A 17697-nucleotide genomic window follows, 5' to 3' on the forward strand; every position below is an offset into this window, starting at 1 on the left:
ATGGAGCCGCTGCCACCAGAGACAGACATGATGAAACTTTGCTGGTAAACCACAGCCTTGTGGTGATGTACAGATTAATAGAAATGGGTTAAATTTGGATGATAGAGTTAGCCAATAAGAAGCTAGAGCTAATGGGCCAAGCAGTGATTTAATTAATACAATTTCTATGTGATTATTTCAATTCTGGGCAGCTGAGAGAAACAAGAAGTTCCTTGCAACATGAAATAATCACACAAAAACTATATTATTTGCAATACTGTTTGGCCATTAGCTTACGCATATTTCTGGTTAGCTCTTACCCATTTTTATTATTTTATATTTTACCACAAGGCTCGTAGTTTACCAGCAAGGTTCCAGCTGGCCTCAGGTGTCTGTCTCCTGCAATGGCTACATGACTTCCCCAATTCTTCCTACTCTCTCCTCCTCTATCTTCTTGGAATTCCACCCTGCCCTATTCTGCGCTGCAATAGACCCAAAAAAGATTCTTTATTAATCAGTGATATTCACAGCATACAGAGGGGAATCCCACATCAATGTGTATGTGTTGGCAATGGAAAATTATAAATAAGTATAAGAATATGAAGAATATTAATAAAATTACTTTCAAAAAATAAAAAAAAGAATATGAAGAATAGTACAAGGAACTGCAAGCATACACTGTTCAAGCTTCAATAATTCTAAATATGATACAGATCTTGTTTCATTTATATCTCCATTATCTTTTGTTCTAGAATTACATTTTTGAAGAAAATCACATATATCATTTTATTCATAAGTGTGTCTGTCATAAATATAAGAATTCTTCTTTAGCTTAACATATTATTCTCACACCTAAAATCATAGCTTCTTCGTATCTTTTTAGATTTTTTTTTGAAAATGGAGTCTTCTCTAATACAATACATCACACCCATAATTTCCCCTTGGCCCAATCCTCCCAGGTCCCCCCACCTCCCTTTTTCCCCACATCTACTCCTCCATTTCCTTGTCAGAAAGAAACAGTGCCTTAGTAGTCTTAGCATTTTGAAATATCCAGTTAGAACTCAGTTTTTCCAAAACATTCCATAGAAACTTTTGTTGATTGTTGATTTTCATTGTGCTCACCTTTATAGCAAGGTGCCCATTATCATGGTCGATGCAGCCCAGCATTTGTGTGGCTCATCTTGTGAAGCAAGAAGATTAGTCATTCTCTAGCCTTCCACGCACTAGACTTTCTGGGTGGGGCACAACTCACTGCTTCACTTGCTTTCCTGTCCCTGGAATTCCCTGAGCAGTTGCAGGCTGGAAGGGATTTGGGGTTGCCATCTGGAAAGAATATTTCAGAGTTCATGTTGCGTGGCACATTAAAGAGATACAGGATATCACTTGACTGTATTTTTTCTGTATTACCATCGGTCATAAATTCACCTTGAAAGGTTCATTGTCAATATGAGCCATTTTTTTGTGTGTGTATGTGTGTATGGGTATACATTTGGTACCCTAACTTATAGTTAGCACACAAATGGCAGAATAAATGTTTTCCTTTTGTTTATCATATGCTAGGTTGATTCCTTCCATCTTCCAGTGGTGTTCATTAGGTTTAAGTTGTTACAGCTCATAGTACCATTATGGACTCATGGATTTAAATATATTTGATAGTTTTCGAGTTATTACCATTGATATCCATATCTACAGCCTAGATATCCCTTTTTTAAGACAAACATCCTCTCGAATCCTTTAGGTAGTTTCCAATGACTTCCTATCCTGCCATCCTGAGGTTTCGGGCTCATTTTTGCATAACTGACACTGCAAACATGGAGCTGTCATTTCTCAAGAGAGCTTTGGTTCCCTTTATGAGAATAAGGATTTAGAAACTGTGGGCTGGACACCTGAGATAACCATTTTCTTCGAGCTGTTTCTAGACTTCTTCATAGACAAACTGAAAAATGGGAAGAAGTCAAACTTTTGCTATTTGCAGATGGTATGATAGTGTATATAAGTGACTCCAAAAACTCTACCATGGAACTCCTACATCTGACAAATACCTTCATTAATGTGGCAGGATACAAGATCAACTCAAAAAAATCAGTAGAACTTCTATATACAAATAATAAAGAAGCTGAGAAAGAAATCAGAGAAACATCACCTTTCACGATAGCCACAAATAACATAAAATGCCTTGGGGTAACACTAACCAAAAAAGTGAAAAAACTGTTCAATAAGAACATTAAGTCACTGAAGAAAATACCAGAAAATGGAAAGGTCTCTCATGCTCTTGGATAGGTAGGATTAACATAATAAAAATGGCAAGCCTACCAAAAGCAACCTATAGATTCAATGCAATCCCCATCAAAATCCAAAACAATTCTTCACAGACCTTGAAAGGTCAATACTCAACTTCATATGAAAAAACAAAAAACCGAGCCAAACAAAATAGCCAAAACAATCCTGTATAATAAAGAAACTTCTGGAGAAATCTCCACCCCTGATAACAAGCTACAGTAATGAAAACCGCTTGGTATTGGCATAAAAACAGACAGGTTGACCAATGGAATCGAATCAAAGATCAGGATATTAATCCGCATACCTATGAACACCTGATTTTTGGCAAAGAAGCAAAAATTACAAAATGGAAAAAAGAAAGCATCTTCAACAAATGGTGCTGGCATAACTGGATATCAGCAGGTAGAAGAATGCAAATAGATCCATGCCTATCCCCATGTACAAGACTCAAGTCCAAATCTATTAAAGACCTCAATATAATTCTGACCACACTGAAACTGATAGAAGAGAAAGTGGGAAGTAGCCTTGAATGCTTAGGCACAGGAGACTGCTTTCTAAATATAACCCCAGTAGCACAGACTCTGAGAGCTACAATAAATAAATGGGACCTCCTGAAACAGAAAAGCTTCCATAAAGCAAAGGACACAGTCAATGAGACAAAAAGGCAGCTTACTAGGTGGGAAAAATCTTCACCAACTCCACATCAGACAGAGGACTGATCTCCAAAATATATAAAGAACTCAAAAAATTAGATGTCAAAATTCCAAACAATCCAGTTTTAAAAAGTAGGATACAGATCTAAACAAAGAATTCTCAACAGAAGAATCTCAAATGTTTGAAAAGGAAATTGTCAACACCCTTAGCCATCAGGAAAATGCAAATCAAAATGACTCTGAAATACCATCTTACAACAGTCAGAATGGCTAAGATCAAAAACACCTTATGTTGGAGAGGATGCAGAGTAAGGGTAACACTCCTCCATTGCTGGTGGGAATGCAAACTTGTACAACCACTCTAGAAATCAGTATGGCAGTTTCTCAGAAAACTGAAAATCAACCTACCACAAGACCCAGCAATAAAACTCTTGGACATATACCCAAAGGATGCTCAACCATACTACAAGGACATTTGTTCAACTATGTTCATAGTGGCATTATTCAAAATAGCCAGAACCTGGAAACAACCTAGATGCCCCTCAACCAAAGAATAGATAAAGAAAACGTGGTACATCTACACAATGGAGTACTACTCAGCAGTAAGAACAGTGACAACTTGAATTTTACATGCCAATCGATAGAACTAGAAGAAACCATCCTGAGTGAGGTTATCCAGATCCAGAAAGATGAACATGTTCTATACTCACTCATGAGTGGATACTAGCGTAAAGCAAAAGATAACAAGCCTACGACCCTAGAGAAGCTAAGTAAAAAGCTGAACCCTAAGAGAAGCATATATAGATCTCCTTGGGAAGGGAAAACAGACAAGGTCTCCTGAAAAAATTGGGAGCATGTGAGTCGGGGGAAAGGGGAAGGCAGAAGAGGGGGAAGACAAGAGAAGGGGAGGAGGAAGGAGAACACGAGAAAACAGGATAGTCAAGATGGAAAGACAGAGACGGAGAGCAAGGAAAACTATATCCTGATTGAGGGAGACATTATGGGGCTAGCAAGAAATCTGGCAGTAGAGAAACTCACAGGAAGTGGGAGGAGGCTGCTTGTTCATCCCAGCCACTCAGAACCAAAATAATTACACAGAAATTATATTAATTAAGTCACTGCTTGGCCCATTAACTCTAGCTTCTTATTGGCTAACTCTTACATTAATTTAACCCATTTCTATTCATCTGTATATCACCATGTGGCAGTGACTTACTGGCAAAGATTCGGCATATCTGACTCTGGTAGCTCCATGGCGTCTCTCTGACTCTGCTTTTTCCTCCCAGCATTCAGTCCAGTTTTCCCCAACTACCTAAGTTCTGCTCTATCAACAGGCTAAGGCAATATCTTTATTCATTAATGGTAATCACAGCATACAGAGGGGACTCCCATATCACAGAAATCCACAAGGATGAACCCAGCTAAAGCCCTAACCAGTAGTGGAGAGGGTGTCCAAACTGGCTTTGCTCTGTAGTCAGATTGAAGGCTATCTTAAATGTCACCATAGAACTTTCATCCAGCAACTGAAGAAAACAGAGACAGAGACCCACAGTGGAGCATTAGACTTCCAAAGTCTAGTCGAAGAGTGGGAGGAGTGAGAATATGAGCAAAGAGGTTAAGACCATGATGGGACACCCACTGAAACAGGTTTTCTGAGCTAATGGGAGCTCACCAACTCTGGCCAGATAGGCAAGGAACCAGCTTAGGACCAAACTAGACCCTCTGAATGTGAGTGACAGTTGTATGACTGGAGCAGACTGTGCAGCCACTGGCAGTGGCACCAGGATTTATGCCTACTACTTATACTGACTTTTTGGAACCCATTCTCTTTGGAGGGATGCCTTGCTCAGCCTGGATATAGTAAGGAGGGCCTTGGTCCTTCCTCAAAGCAATGTTCCTTATCCTCTCGATGTAGAGGATCGGGGAGGGGGGTTAGGGAGAAGTTGGGGAAGGGGAGGGAGTGGTAACTGGAATTGATATGTTAAATGAAAAAAAAACAAAGTTTGTTTTCGTTTTTAAAAAATAAAAAAGATCCCCTCTCCTCATTCCAGGTCCTATACAGAGTTTACTAGCTAGCTTTTTATATTATTCATGTATACTACGCTATATTTTACATATATGGCTATATTTGTGGTGTGTTGTGACCTCAGTTACCTTCCAAGTTCCTTAAAAGGAAGAGAGTGCCTGAGTTTAGCACAACTTCTGGCACAGAGAAAGCTTCAGGACCTTCTTTCGGGAACCAAGAGCAGTGTGATGTTACCGTCTTTGTGGAAGATGATCTGTGGCAATCTAAAATAATTAAATATACTTCTTTAAACACCTAATTGACTTCCTAGGGGAATCTAACAAGAACAGTAAGCCACTCTAAAGCATTTGTTCTTACAGGGAGATTTTTATCCATTAAAAAACGAAATGAAACAAAACAAAAAAAGCACTCATTGTTTATAGAGTCCACGGTGGCATTTAAAAGTCAAATTCAGCAGCACACACAGCTGGAAAATTTCTTTGACTTCATCTTTCCTCCTACATTAAAAATACTGATTTAAATTCTAACATTAGTGTAACTAACATCATTTCCTCTACTTCAGCATATACATGTTTATAACCATGTGCATATACACATACATGAGCAACACAAATGCATATATACATATTGAAGCTCGTTTCAGTCTGACAATGTTATTAACACTATGATTCCTAAGCACAGTTTTACATTCTGAGGTTCTGAATGGTCTCCTTCGGTCTATCTTTCCACAAGGAATATGCCAGTAAGTCATTGTTATAAGAACACTTGAATCATTTTTTGTACAACTCAGTCTAGTTAGGCACATTCATGTTATTTTGCCTCTTTTTTATATTAATTTACTCATAATTATGTGAATAATATCTAGAAATCCAAAGTTAAAGCTACTAAGTAAGAGGTACACTAAAATGTCTCTCTTCCAACGTTATATTTCCCATTCTATTTTCTTCCGATCTTAGAGAGAAACAAATCTTACTAGATTTAGACTTACCCTTTTCCAACTCATAAATAAGAGCAACTGTTCACATTTTCTCCCTTTTTAGATAAAAGATAACAGTTTTCTGACTTGATGTTACAGTTCTATAAGGTTACCACCTAAAATTTTGCTGTTTTATTTTGGTTTCAGTAGTCTGCATTTTCCAGTCTATACAATGAAACGATCATAAGAAATTATTTCAATCATGGATAGAATTACATCAATAATACCAGTTACCTCTAGGTGAAATGAGAATGAGGAAACCTCATTTCCTTTCATGTTTTCAGTGTCTAACACTGAGTAGGTAAAACTTTTATAATCTAAGCACAAAGTACCATCTTTAAAGACCACACTGAGATATCATTTGCTGCTCATACAATAGAATCCAAACTGGATTGGAAAATTCATAATCATCTGGACCTTGTTCACAACACACCAACCCTCTTGTTGCCTCTTCTGCTATAGTTCAAATTTGGACAGAATTATCTACAGTACTTAGAAAATGGTAACACTCACTGTCCTCTTGGGAGCTTCTGTTGCTCACAGAACTTTTCCAGACTCTTCTCCTTGTACTGAAAATGCCTCATCTTTCAGCAGACAGTTCAGTGGGCCAGTTGCTCTGCATACATGACGTCATAGCCCTAATCAAAACCTGTTCTATTTTTCTCTATGCTTATCATTCTCTGTTCTGGAACTCCTATCTCCCTATAGTGCAGTATCCAGTAATGATAAAGATTACCTAACTAAGGTAATCAAGGAGACAGTTAATGTAACCTAGCTCTCATATGCCTAAACATCACTCTTAACTTTATCCCATTGACTCTTAACAAATTATTACCCTCTGTTTCTATATAGAAAGGCCAAGGTCCAAAAGGGTTAGGAATCTGGATCACTCTCAACAGCCCAACACATCATGATATTATTTATAGAACGGAAGCATGGACATAGGACTGGAATGCAGCCCAATGGTAGAGCACTTGTCAAGTACACACAAGGCCCTGTATTCAGTCCTCATCAATGTGTGCGTATACGCACACACACACACACACACACACACACACACACCATGCATAGGTACAAGGTAAGTATCAAGCACTGTGAAAGCACTACTAAATCTGTTGAGATCATTGCGGGCACAAGTGGTACATTCTTAATGACCATTTTTCTGAAGATGTTATAATTTGACTTAGATATATGAGTCATTAAGCAAAATACACCTTGCTAGGAGGATGACTGTGGAAATAAAAATGCAAATAGTTGAGTCTATACAATTTTATTTGAATGTGTGTTTTCAGGGCTGCCTGTTTGGCACTGGGCAGCCAGTTGGTGTGCTCTTCCTTCGGGAGGGCCACCTCTCCAACTTCTAGATTTACTCAATGGCTTGTAGTTCTTGGTGAAGCATTGAGGCCTTAGTCAACAGTTTCATCTTAACCGTAAAAGCTAATCCAAAATGGTAGCACAAAGTTATTTATGTTACTTCATATGACTCAACATATTTGGGCATACTTGTCTGTACTCTCATCTTAATAAGAACTTGCATTTCCTAAAATAGATTTGTTCTAAATCAAGCAAAAATCTGCATTTTAGAAAGGATGAAATATTCAAATGATTGACCAAAGTGTAAAAATAGATAGGAACCGTTTGTTTCTTTACCTTTCCCTTTAAATTCTGAATGATTCAGATGGCTACACACAGTCACTGGATTTATCTGCATTAAAAACCCTTGAGAATTTTGAGTAGTTGAACTAAAACAGAATAATCAGCTGAACTCTTAGACAGGAAGACAAAGATATATGTAAAGAAGGACCCCTCTGTGCTACTCGGCCTTTGTAGAATGTGCTGTGATGAGCTCCAAGAAAATGCATTATTGATAGGTTGTAATAAGGGATGCTTTCTTCTCTGTTCAAATAATGATTTATTTTTTTATTAACCATGCTGTGAAATATTGCCGCTGGAGGTTGCTTTCAGCACAAGGGAACTGTATTGGATTCCATACCCGGCCTTTCCATCCACCACAGTGGTTCTCGGGTTTTGTCAATGAGGCATTATTTAAGTCGGTACTCGCTTTCTCATTCAATGGGAAATCAATGGAACCAACGTATTTTTCTTGCCCTAATCACACCTTTTGTTCCCAACCTTGAATATCCTTCAAATTCCAAGTGATTTGTGGTTCATTCATGCTGCTACCCTGTTTCATTTATTTCATCTTCTATAAAAATGAGCCTTTAACTGGACCACCATTGAGAAGATAGGCTTATTACAGAATAATTAGCTATCTTGTTTTTTAAAGGTCAGCCTGCACTTTGTGTTTTGAACAATGATGCATTCCACAGCCCATTTTCTAGTTGTACATGCAAATTATGTGCACGTCAGGCACTTGCTGGGCCATCATGAGAAACACAAACCCCAAATGAGCAGATTTTATTTAGAATACAAACTAGATGAGGAAAATTAATTCATATTTACTGTGCAATTCATGAACGTGTGCTAGATGGCTAATAGTAATGTTCAGTCCCAGCTACTTCTGATGATGATTCATAAGTTGCACTAACTTATAAGTATATAGTAGTAAGTGTGTATTTCTTATTTTTCTTCCTGCAATGAAAAATCTCTGTGTGCCAAGCACTGTTCTAGACATAGTCCCCAATTTGACTAGATTGGTGGTGTGGGACAAATCTGATGACATTTATATTAAAGGATTTGCCATTGCAGACTGAGCTGAGTGTCCTCGGAAAGAAAACACAGACATATCATCCTCTGCAGGCTGGGACAAACATCTGAGGCCTAAGGATGAAGCAGAGGTAACAGGGTTTTCCCTACACATCACTCCTAGCTCTACTTGGGCACTTGCTCCTTCAAGTCCTGAAACTAGATGAGCAAGATGGTTCAATGGATAAAAACACCTATGTGTAAGCCTAATCAGCTTGGTTTGATCCCCAGAACCCACATAAAGAGAAAAAGGAGAGGACTGGCTCTACAAATTTATCCTCTTAACTCCATATGTTTGCAGTTCTAAGTGCACACCTGCGCTTATGTGCACACAGACACACAGAGAAAACAATACATTTTTAGATAAAACAAATCCTAAGATTGCATCTGGAAGCCCTCTGAGATGTCTACCATGCCTCCACGCATATCCAGGCATTTTCACTACTAATGCTTGAGATGAAAAACATGCTAGACAGAACCTAGCCTGATGTTCAATATTTAGTGATCTCTCCAATTAGAAGGGCTTCTGCTTCCACTATTGGCACTGCAGCGCAGCACAATGGCAGACATGAAATGCCACATCTGTGCTGAAGCAGCTGCCCACCTGCCAGTGCTTCATTTGGAAAGAGTGGTCCAGAATATTGGCAAACTCAGAGTTAGGAGAGGAAAGGGAACAGTGGCGAGGCAGCATGAACTGGTCTGGGAATTCAGCAGCAATGATCAGGTATTCCTCAGTAATTCTGCCACATTTCATTGCATATTATGGCTAGCAGGTAAATGCCCTTCACATCCTCATGTGCATTCACACACACACACACACATACACACACACACACACACACACACACACACACACACAAAATCTTTTATGTAAAATGTACATATTCTATCAGAAACATTAGCTAAAGACAGATAAAGCAAGGTACTCAAGATTATCTTGGAAAAGTTTAAGCCAGAGAAGAAATAGAATAAGTTTTTAAAAGGGCATTTTAATAAAAGTACATCCTGAAGACAGATATTATCCTTGGGGAGATGTATTAGTCAGAGTTGTGTGTACGTATGTGTGTGTGTGTGTATACATATATACACATACATATATGGGAATTTATTGAAGTGATTTACAGGCTTCAGTCCAACAAGGGCTAGCTGTGAAAAGAAAGTCTAAGAACATAGCAGTCCCACAAGGCTGATCTTCTGTATATGCTGGAGTCCCAAAAAAGAAGGTTCCAATGTCAGTGAAGGAATAGATGTTCTGGCAAGGTGAGGGCAAAGAGGCAAAGAACAAAGAAGAAATAATCCCTCCCTTCTTCCATTGTTCACACACACACACACACACACACACACACACACACACACACACACACACACACAGGCTTCCAGAAGAAGGTGTGACCCAGATTAAAGGTGTGCCTTCTCGCCTCAAGATGCGGATCAAAAGCCAGTGTCTTCCATCCTCAAGATATGGATCACAAGTCTACCCTCCATTTGTGGATTGCAGTTCATTCCAGATACAGTTAAGTTGAGACCAAGACTATCCTGCTCACCTCTGTTCTCCAGATCTCAAGCAGTGCTGTCTCCTGAGCAACCAAAGTATCTAGCATCCATCGCCTGAGCAGCTCCAGTTTCTAGAGGTCCTGACTCCAAAGCATAGTCCAGAAAGACGTGGGCAGTCAAGTGTCCTAGTGAAAGTTCTAGAATGTCTAGAGTAGGAAAGAAGTGGAAAACAGATATAATAATAGAGTAAAAAACTGAGACGAATAAAGGACAAAAGGTATACGAAGTCTGAAAAGAGAAACTGCATACTCTTGTCATCAGAAGAGTCCCAGAGAGCTGTCGCCACCCAAGGTAACCATTGCACCGATTACCGCCAAACAGGGTCACTGTAGCTGAGACAGCAAGAGGTCTGTAACACTACAGGATCCCATTGTCCACTTCTCCCTGCTCGTAGCCATTGCCACCAAACACAGGAGCAGTGAAAGCTGATGGAGTGCACTCTATTTCTACCTGTGTGCCCATGCTTCCTTTTCAGTTTGAGCAAAACATGCCTGGGCATCCAAATAACAGCAATACCTACAAGGCACAGACACACACTGAAACAGCCTTCCCCAGACACAGGCCACACTGTGGGCAGAGTCCACATTACTATCAAAGCCTCTTATATCATGTTTAGAACTGATTGGATAGGATAATCAATCTGTGCTTAGTTTTTGCCCTTGGGTAGGGCGGGTTTTTATTTGCAAATCTGAGGGCGTTGAGATGCCCGAGTGCTGTAAGATACCAGACTCAAGCTCTGCACATCTAATTACTTTCATAAAGTTCTAGAGGTTAGCATCCCATGAAGGAATTATTACATAATTGTCACTGCGCGTTCAGAGAGCAAAAGATACTTCTAGACCTGGATTAGAGCCACCTAATACTAAGTACACAAATTGCAGCTAGCGGCTGTGGCCAAGTTCAGAGGAAATTCTCCTAATGGAAGGAAACAATGAAGAAAAGCTGGGAGCACGTGGATGTTGTGTAAAGAGGAAGCAAAGCTGCTGTCAGGGAACCATTTCTTCGAGCCAGTAACTTTAAATATAGAAATGTCTAATGGGAAAATTTAAAGGATTTTCCTAGGTCTATCTGATATAAACATCTTGTTCTGTCTGCTAGCACTCCTCAGTGATGTCTGAATTGCCCTCCAATGCCTTCCTATTAATGGGTTCTTAGCAGGGAACCAGCCAAGTGCTGAGTCTGCTATCTGGGTTGGTGCCCAGCATGGACAGATGCAGAAACTGGGGAGGTGACTCGGCGGCTTAAAACGGCCAGCCATTTCAGTGAACGTACCTTTTATTAGGCTGAGAGATAGAATTCTAACGTCCTAGACATTGTGAAAAGGAGATGAAGAAAGAAAAGGAGAGAGAATTAAAAAATATGGTTATAAGGAAGGGAGAAGGAAAAAAAGTGAATATTGTGATCCGCAGGGCTGTTTACTTCCCTTTGTATAATCAGTTTCATAACTGAGCCTGCCTGTTACAAGATCATGATTTTTTTAAACACAATATTTTGGTGTCAGTCTAATCCCAGATTTTCTCTTTGCTCATAGTCTTTGTTTTTTATTTCTTCTGATTCTTTTTCCATGTTTCTGATACCCTTTGAATATCATACATTATACACAAGATCCATAACTGAAATATATACAAATAAATATTAAACACATACAAATAAGTTATATCTTATGACAGATAAGATTTAATATTTCTTTATGTTTAGTTCATTTATTTTTTCTTCTTATTTAAAATAATTTTTTTTTATCTCACAGAATATATTCTGACTATGGTTTTCCCTTCTTCCTTCCCTGTTCCTCCCCACATTCACTCCCATCTGGATGCACTGCAACCCCTTCTGTCTCCCATTAGAAAAAAAGCAGGTTTCTTTTTTTTCCTTTTTTTTTTTCCTATTGGCTTTTCTAGATTCAAGATTTCTCTGCAGGTTTGAGGCCTATCCTGAAACTAGCTCTTGTAGTCCAGGCTGGTCTCGAACTCACAGAAATCCACCTGCCTCTTCTTCCTGAATGTTGGAATTAAAGGCATGAGCCACCACCGCCTGACCAACAAGCTGGCTTCCAAGGAATTATAATATCATATAATATAATATAATTAGATTGAACAAAATATAACACATCAAAACAGGACAAAATGAGCAAACAAAAGGAAAAGAGCCCAAGAAAAGGCACAAGAAACACATAGACATAGAGACCCACTTTCATACATTCAGGAATTCCCTAGAGACACAGTTCATACAGTCATTTTGGAAGGGCATCTCAAGCTTCATCCATCCTCAAGATCTACCTGCACTTATTATACAAAACACCTTTTATCCCCCAGGTAAACCAAGGTGGATACTCATTAATATTCTCTTTCCAGGGAATGCTGGGCTATCGAAACACCTGCAACTTAAGTCACCAGCTTTGGAAACAACACCTCTCCCCAGGCGATCTACATTTTAACAAAGAAGGAGTCATACATCCTGGCCTTTGTCCAGTGGCTAGCTTGTTTGGCAGGATTGCAGCTGCCTTGGAAATTAAGCATTGCCAGAGAACCTGCCTGTAAATATTTTATATGAAATATGAGCCCACAGTATATAAAGTATCTTTATTTATTCTATAGGTACTATACCCATTTGGAAACGAACAAAACTACTAAGAGGTTTATGTCCTCTTCATTATCCTTATTGCCAACATTATTCTTTAGAGCCACATACCACTTGCCCTTAAAATGTCCCAAAGTGCTTCTCTGAACACAATCGACCCTAAAAGAAGAGTGGATACTGAGTGGTTGTGGCCTAGTCCTGCCTCAAAAGACTTCTTAAAGTTTCACAACATTTGAATATGATGGATAAAAACTAGCAAAGAAGGAACATAGACTAGAAAGACATGGAGGACCAGAGAGAAAGACAGAAAATGAGATATATTGTGCCTGAAATTTCTAGAGAAACCAAATTATGTACAGAAGAGTGTGTACCACCTGGCCGAGCAGATTGACAGAAAGACATTGAGCTGGCAGGAAACTGCCTCTATCCGTGCCTGAACAGGGCTCCACTGGGCTTAAAGGTATCTACGATCATTTTTTCTTCGGAATATCACTTGTTTACTCTGCTGATTCACCCCACTTCCTCCTTGTCTCCCCTCTAAGAGGAACACAGCATGGCATGAGAACAACGTGGAGGTGCTTCTCACGGGAAGAGTAACCGGCAGACCGCAGAAGAAAAGGAAGTGGAGAAGTATCTGGGGAGAGGAAAAGGGAGGGTGACGATGCTGTTTTCAGAATGGCTACCTCTTGGAGGCCGTTTTCTCACTCTGCAGTAACGCTGATGGGAGCAGCGTGTGCACAGACTGCACCTCATTGTGCACAGACTGCACCTCGTCTACACTGTGCATCTGGAGAGCCGGGAGGCCTTTCCTCTCCTCCCTGTAATTATGGAATCAGTCACTTGAGACACTTGGGTGCCCTTTAATGTTTACATGACCGTGGCTTGTACTTAGGAAATAGATGTCTATGCCTACAGTACCCAAACGGCCCAGTATTCTGCAACTTACATGCAAATGTTTCGGTAAGACAATAAATAATACAGTAAGTAATAAAACTTTTAAAACATTTACTGAGAAAGATAAACAAAATAAATATCACACAATATTAATAATTCTTGACTACACTTTGGGCATAGAGTTCTAATCTCTCAGTATGTCAGGATGCTTGAAGTTTTTTTTTCAGGATGCAATTGTTATGTCAGTTAAAGTTCTAAATGATGCTTTTAAACTTGGAATTTAAAAACTGCAAAACAAAGAGGCAGAAAAGAGCAGATGCAGCTCCTTTCCTAAAGACAAAGGGGGCTGTTGCACTGTTCCTCCTGCTGCCCCCTGCGTTCTTGTTTGGAGTCCTCAGTGGTCCACAGAGCTACCATCTATGCAGGTTCACTCTACCCTGTGTTTGTCCATGCTGCCTTCCCTTCACCCCACAGTAACACAAACATGGACCAGAGCAGCTTCTTTCTCCATTCACACAAACACTCACCATGGGCAGTTTACTAGTGTCCCCCAGCAAAGGTTAGAGGGTAGATTTCTCTTGCACATTTCTGAAGGAGAAATGAAGTGAATGCAGTCATCGGTCCATCTCTGCAGAAGCTTTGCACTAGGTGTCTGTGGGTACCAAGGTTCCATGGAGGTTCAAGATTTGAAGATAAAATGGTGCAGTATTTATATGTAACCTACACATACCTATGTCTTTTAAATAATCTCTCACTTACCTATAATGCTAAACACAGTAAGTGTTACATAGTCATTATACTAGTCTGTGTAGGCAATAATGCCAAGAGAAAGCGTGCATTGCAAATATTTATATAAACACAATTCTTTTTCCACAATATTTTCATCCTACCAATGGCTAAATATAGAGACACAAATCCTTCTATGTGTTTTGAAATCTAAAGTTACTAAACTGAGTTTTTAGTTTGTCCTTGTGGTTTTTAAAGAAATGACATAGTTCAGTACTTTGTTCTTTGGGACCTCTCTTTACCAAAGGAAAGAACAGGAAGGCGGTGACGCAGTGGCTTTTAGAAATCCCTACGGGCCACTACAGAAGAAGATCCAGGCCCCTTGTTTGTTTTTCACTGGTCATTTCTTCTCAAGACCCTGCCTCTGACCCTCTGCTCAGCTCAGCTGGCTCCCTTTCCTCTGCAGCCCCCATGCATTCTGAATTCAACTCAGCTCCCTATGCAGAGCCATCCGGTTCTCTCTGAATTCTGCCCTCTGCCTCTAAATCACGGATCTGTGCATATGTTAGGAGAGTCTGCCCCTATAGCTGCTACTTACCTATTAATTCATTTGGTTAAGTGAAAATTCATTTGCCCCTTGAGAGCAATTATGCTAGCAGAGGGCAGAAGCACAGCTGAAGTGCTTGTTTTAAGGCATTTTTTTTTTTACATTCTTGCTACTCTGAACTGCAACTTCACCAAAGAGCCCTATTTAAAATGTGACAGGCACACAGGGGCCATTTGTATGGAAACTGTCTGCCAAGCCTGCCCCGGGAAAGCAGTCCTACTGAAAACGAGAAGGAAGAACGCTACTGTCGGCGCATTTTCCTGGGTATCTGGCCTGAAAAACAGACAATTGAGAAGATGTAAAGAGTCTGCCTCCACCCCGCTCTCCAGACCTGGTTATCTACCCAGCTTCATTTACATTCTTCACCCAGCCCTCCAGCTGACAGCTCTATTCAGTCTTTTTGGACCCAGATCTTATACCCCCTGAAAAGCCCTACTTTGTTCTTTTCTCTGCCAAGATTCGGGACCCCTTCTAGGGCTTCTCTTTCCAGGAACCTCTGTTTTCTGTGCCTCGTTCCCAATGCTCTGTATAACATGAGCAGGGTTTGTCATTTATTTTATTTCTGTCACTTGCCCCTGTCCATGGCGTTTCTCCCTCAACACAGCTGTCACAGGTGCCTCTTGCAACTAGGGTAATTTCACCTTTCTACCTTGGAGAAGGCCCATGCCTCCTCTCTCTGCTCTGCTTTTGGAAATTTGGTTTACCAAAAAGCCACCAAAATAGTAATGGTCTAAAATCACCCAAATACTCCTTATTCTGAGCAAGACTGCCTTAGAGCCTTCCGTTTGCAATACAATGAAACCTTCAAGATAATAAAGGAAAGAAAATTGTCCAAGTGTCTAAATTTCCCATATCCCAGACAACTGCACAGTTACCCCTGGATAAAGACAGGGTCTTCAGTCGTAGGGCCATCTGATCCCTGAATTGCACAGACCACTGTCTGTGGGCAAAACCATCAAAGTTATATGAACAATCGGTATGACTGGTCCTAGGGCAATACAGTTGCCTCTGCCCTCTGATTATTTCATTAGGGCTAAACTTTATTATCAGAAACTTATATTACCAGGTTTAGGACACTCTGGAATAAATGTCATCATAACACTGGTAAGATTATAAAAACAGGCAAGTATTTATAAATGTTAGTTTTTAGTCTATGATTTACCAAAACCAAGTATTTTCCTTCATTATTATAATTTAATCTAACTATAGAATATTCAGATCTCATTGTTTTTCTCCAATAATCTATTTACCCATCTACTCGAATGAAGTCGGGAGGTCTCCAGGAACAATGGCACAGGACCCAGTGGTACCACTGTGGAAATGAAGGGACTATTCTTTTGAAGAACCTTCCTTCTACCCAAGTTCTTGGGCTCAGTTGTGTAGTCGGCCTCTGTGGCTGACTCTGAGTTGACAACCTTTTTATCCTGGACCAATCAGACTTCTTCCTGGAAGTTAGATAGCATAAGCTTGGAAGATGCAGGCCTGTCTTCTCTGGAGTTAAGACTTGAAAGTCGTAGGTCCAGTGACACGACGTCCCCTGTGCCCACTTCATGTCTCCAGCTCGCCTGTGAAAGACAGAATGAATACAGCACAAGAAAGGGAAGCAGGGGTGAGTGAGCCCAAGTGTGCTGAAGAGCATCAGGAGTTCTCAAAGGAGCCATGGTGACAACCTCCCCTGGGCTTCTGCTCTTGGGCTGGGTTGGTAACTGGATTTTGTTTTCCTGGTGTTGGCTTTTACCTTATGAACTACACTAATTCCTCTAGTAAATTTTGTTTTGCTTAAACAGACTCAAGTCATTTTCTATTATAGTGAAGTCGGAGGATACCTAACCAGTAACTGCAATTTAATTACCGTTTAGTTAATCACGGATGCAGGGGCTGGAGATGGCTCAGTGGTTAAGAGCATTGCCTGCTCTTCAAAAGGTCCTGAGTTCAATTCCTGGCAACCAAATGGTGGCTCACAACCATCTGTAATGGGGTCTGGTGCCCTCTTCTGGCCTGCAGTCATACACACAAACAGAATATTGTATACATAATAAATAAATAAATATTTGAAAAAAAACCCACGGATGCAATGACGGTGCCAGAACTTGTGTCAGCCTTAGGGAGGTAGAAATGCACAGCATGCAGCATACCAGTGCAATGCCAGAGTCTGAGGGAAGCAGATGGGTAGCTCCCCATCCTGGACTGCAACACAGACACCCTGTCATTGCCTTGTACTGCTACTGTCCAATGCAATCATAAAGGCTTTGGAAGGACTCACCGGGGGAACAAGTTGTATACAGTGATATTCTGTTCTGTGATTTCAAAGTTTATCAGCAAACTATGTCAAATGTCAGTACTGTCCTATTGGGGGATCTATGCAATAGAAAATTCATACTCAATAGTTACCACCTCCCGGGAAAAAATCCCAAAAGCCCTTTGAATCATTTCTTTTCTTATCTAATCTTAATTTGGCTTTATAAATGAGCTTCCCTGCTGAACAAGAATGAGCCATGGTAGAGAACTAGGGAAAATGAAGAATAGGAAAAATATATTAGCCAGCATGATTTAATTTCCTGGAAACACATTAATTAGTTTTATCTCTTTGTTTTTGTTTTGCTTTGTTCAGGACAGAGTCTCCCTGTGTAAGATACGGGACACTAAAATTTATGATCCTCTTGCCTCAGTCTCCCAAGGGGCTAGGACCAGAGGTATGTAGCACACGTGTCTTAGATTA

The sequence above is a fragment of the Myodes glareolus genome, chromosome 14, assembly GCF_982192425.1.
Source record: "Myodes glareolus chromosome 14, mMyoGla1.1, whole genome shotgun sequence".
Taxonomy (NCBI): Eukaryota; Metazoa; Chordata; class Mammalia; order Rodentia; family Cricetidae; genus Myodes; species Myodes glareolus.